The sequence below is a fragment of the Trachymyrmex septentrionalis genome, unplaced genomic scaffold (assembly GCF_001594115.1).
Source record: "Trachymyrmex septentrionalis isolate Tsep2-gDNA-1 unplaced genomic scaffold, Tsep1.0 scaffold103, whole genome shotgun sequence".
Lineage (NCBI taxonomy): Eukaryota > Metazoa > Arthropoda > Insecta > Hymenoptera > Formicidae > Trachymyrmex > Trachymyrmex septentrionalis.
The window spans coordinates 357,491-362,017 of NW_017304155.1; the positions used below are offsets into that span (position 1 = coordinate 357,491).

A 4,527-nucleotide genomic window follows, 5' to 3' on the forward strand; every position below is an offset into this window, starting at 1 on the left:
TGAAAAATCGTTTCACGTGTTTCAGCGTTTTTTTTTAATGTTGGAAGTTGTCGAAATATTTGACCGTCCCGGTACATAATTGACACCCTGTATATATATATATATAATTGATATAATAATAATAAATTTTTAAAATTACACAAATAAACGCAAATAAATAATTATTCAAAATTCAACTAATATATGTAGATAGTTACGAAGATAATTATATCTATAATAGTTATCTATAATATATAATTATTAATATTGAAAAAAAAATTATGTGCCAATGTTTAATGTGTTCAACTTAAATAAATAGATACTTCAATACATTGAGGAGATCTCTATTTTAATATTAACAAAGCACTGATAATCTAAATTAAAATAATGTTAATTGCAATTTTCGAAAATTATTTTCTAGACAAAGCAAATCGAGAAATAAGTTAACGAAAAATTTTCGCCTGTTTCTGTGACCATCGTTGAAAAAGGAATAGATGATGGTTCAGAGAGCTCTAATTATGCTAAGGTCGAGGCTAAAATTATTTGTTTCATATGTCAGAAGAAAACAAAAGCACATAAAAATGAATATGAAAAACAACGAAAAATGAGATGGACCATATCAAATTTTGTGAGACACGTCAAATTTCATTTTTCCAAAGCGAACAATTCTCATGATACACAAGTACGGAGCAGTAATCATCCCACTGGAAAAGTAAAGCAAATGCCTTTTGAGGATTTCTTTTTACAATCTCCTTCAGAAAATCTTGAAGATGATGAACCGATGAATTTTGCTATGGATTCTGCAAAATCCGGAAGATATCACTGAAGAAATAGCGAATTCGAGGGAATAACTTCCTGGAATAATGGAGGCGCATATATTCCAGGAAAACATTATCACGTGCTAGTAGCTTTAAAAACAAAACCTTGAACAAAACTGTAAAATGTAAGGACAAAAGATCTCAATTATACAGAGACAGAGGTTATGCTATAGATCAATTATAAAAAATCAAACTCAAATATCATAATTTTTTAAAATTCTAAATGATATTAACTTAATTTTACAAAAAAATATAAAGTTAAAGAAATGTTTAGAAAACGCTTTATTAATTAGAGAAGAAAATTTGGAAAAAAGTATTACGAAAAATTATGGCGAGAACAATGCTTTTTTATTAGAAATATTAATTAATTCTGCTAAAAAGAATGTAAACGCATCAAAGCCCAGTTTTAGTAAGATTAGTTATAGTAAAATTCTTAAGTTATTTTCGACATATATATTTATGCTTGGAGGAAGATTACTGTATGAAACACTGTGTAAAAATCTTTTATTACCTTCTCCTAGAAGCAAATATTTGCAAGAGAATGAGCAAAAAATAGTTGAGGGAGAATTACGTTGCAATCAACTGAAATCTTATCTACGTGAAAGAAACTTGTCTTAAGCAAATATTTGCAAGAGAATGAGCAAAAAATAGTTGAGGGAGAATTACGTTGCGATCAACTGAAATCTTATCTACGTGAAAGAAACTTGCCTTCTACTGTATGAATCTCAAAGGATGCTACAAGAATAACTGGTAAAATTCAATATGATCTCTCAACAAATCAGTTAATAGGATTAGTTTTACCATTTAATAAGTATGGAATGTCTATATCGTATTCATTTTTGGCCAGATCAGCCAAAGAAATTAAATTTCACTTCAATGAAGAAAGAATTGCCTCGTTAATATATGTCATTATGGCACAACCCATCGCAAAACATACTGGTCCATTTAGTCTATCATTATTTGGTACTGATAACAAGTTTACCTCAGAGGATATCATCGCACGCTGAAAATTCATTCTTAAAGAACTAGTTAAATTTGGAATAAATTTATTCGGATTTTCGTCAGATGGCGACCTTCGTTTGTTAAAAGCAATGCATATGGAAATACATTTAGAAATTTCACAGATGTACCTTAAACTCGAGTTTGACATCAAATCGACCGTGGTTCAATGCTATATATACTGACAATAGTTTTGTACAAGATACCATACAGATAGCTACATAACTTAGAAACAGATTATTGAAACCTTCTATTCTGTTAGCGTTCGGGAACAAAATTATTTCTGTAAGTCATTTAAAAATACTGATAAATATTATATCCAAAGGCAAGCACTTATTATCTTTATCCGATATTGAACTTAAAGACAAAATGAATTTTAAATCTGCTAACAAAATATCACAAGAATATGTTCGAAAATTACTATTTGATTACATCCTTGATTCTGAGGATATCGTGCTATATTTAAAATTATTGAATTACTGTCATACTATTTAATTACATAGTACTGTATACTAATTCCTACTTAACACCTTCAAAAAGCTTTCTAAATTATGGTACTGTATTTATAATACGAATATGACACAATTGGATAAAAAGTAATCGAAAGCATACTTTAAAAGATAACTTTTAAATTTAAATTGTTATGCTTGTATTGAAATCAATGCACATGGTATGGTAAATGTAATACAAAGAAATTGCAATACGATATGTTACATCTGTTCATGCCGCCAATCTGTTTAGTAATCAACCTTGTGAAACATTTTTCCGTCAAATTAGATCTATGTCCATTACATACTCGACTATTATAAATTGTAGTTTACTTGATATCATACACAGAATTAAGAAAATACAATTACAAAACAATATTTTAAGCAGCGAATTAAATGAAAATATTAGTTTCCCGAGAATAGAACATAAAGTAAAAACAACACAGGTTCAAAGCAGACTACCAATTAAGAATAATAATTACGAAGTTATTATTGAAGAAGCTAAGAAAAAAGCAATCGCTGATGCTCACAAGTTCAATTTAGAGCCTGGGGAACTAAATTGCAATTTACCTTTAATAGTTGATGACGAGATTGATAATTCTGAAGATGATGAAAACCGAAATAAAAACAATAATTGTGTAGACACTAGAGAGAATAATACAGTTATATCAGATTCTATTCGAGCTTCTACTCTAGAAGTATAGAACAAAAAGATGACGAATTTTTAACAGAAGACATCCTCGAAGATGTGTACACTTTATCATGCATGTCTAATGGTTATCTTAATATGAAAGATTATGGTGAAACAACTCTTGCATTAAGTAAAACAAGTCCATTTACCATTGTGACAGATGCGCATGGTAAAGAAATTGTTGTTAGAAAATCGTCTATTTGTTGGCTTCTTAATAAAAATTGTGTTCGTCACAGTAGTGATAATTTACAGCATGTAAATAGAACAAAAATTTGTTTCCAAATCAAAATCTACTTTAAGATCGAATATATTAACATTATTTTGTAGAACTTGTAATGATGTAACCATCGGTGAATGGTGCTTGTTTCGACAGACCGAAACAATGTAATACTCTTGAGTTTGATTTTAAGTTTTTTTCTATTTTCGAGGTAAAAGTGGAAAATCTAGAGAATTTTCCAAAGAAAATGCAATTATTAATTATGAATCAGATGAAGTAGGTGTATTGTATTCGCGGTATAGTTTTGATATTGAAAGAAATGTTAAATCTGCATTAATAGAGAGCCCCTATGAGTTTCCCCTATGTACTTAACGGAAGATTTTGCTCCCTCTTTCCCCGCCCCTACATGCGATTAATTTTTTTTTATTAAATAGCGCTTTGCGTGCAAACTTGGAAATCTATGTGGGACTACGCTTCACGTGGTTGTAAACCTATGAGTGATGAAAGGGAGATAATCTGAATATTAATAAACAAACATTAACATATCACTGTAAAAGCAAATTAGTAAAACGCATGCACATGTAGTCTTAGGATGTGTTCCGAGTTACGCATAAATAGAGTACCTATAAGTAAATAGGAAAAACATAATTTACAAAAGATTGTATAAATAAAATTTTTATTATTGTATAAATAAAATTTTTATTTATACAATCTTTTATAAATTATGTTTTTAGATAATATTCAGAATTGTGATATTATAATAAACTTTTGTTTTTATAATAACATAGCGTTAAGACCTAGCTTGGCTCGTAACCCTATACTTATTTTTAGTGTTAATAAGACATCTTATTGATGCGACACTATGTAAGAAATAAATGTGGTCCTATGTGCCAGTAGCATATGCAGTATATGTTAATTGTGAATTGTACAGTGGATCGATATTGTCAACTTTTCGATGGAAATAACGTGCAAATGCTTCTTATCAATTTAAAATGAATATAACATGCAATTATGCTTATCAACATAAGTTGGAAATAATGTGCAAATGCAGTGTTTTTATCAATTCTTGACAAAAATACTTATTTCATTATTAATAATTTATTGCATTCATCAAAATCATCAATAACTTTTATTTTTCATATACTTTCTACTGTTATTAAGAACGTTCTAATAACCCGTGTAAACTTGCTATCTCTGTCGTATTTCGTATTTATTATGATTAAAATATGAAATGAACACACGCACACGCACGCGCACGCGCACATGCACACACGCACGCGCACGCACACACACACACACACACACACACACACACACACACACACACACACACAC

At 29.5% G+C, this 4,527-nt stretch overlaps 1 protein-coding gene and 1 long non-coding RNA gene across 8 annotated transcripts in view; one reads left to right on the plus strand and one right to left on the minus strand.

The window, feature by feature from the left end:
- LOC108757169 (afadin) overlaps window positions 1-4,527 on the minus strand; it is a 170,220-nt gene that overhangs the window by 119,997 nt on the left and 45,696 nt on the right. The gene's annotated exons all lie outside the window — the stretch shown is intronic.
- LOC108745345 lies at window positions 606-2,121 on the plus strand. Its single transcript, XR_001939089.1, has 3 exons — window positions 606-922; window positions 1,319-1,547; window positions 1,645-2,121. It is a non-coding gene; the product is annotated as an uncharacterized LOC108745345 (long non-coding RNA).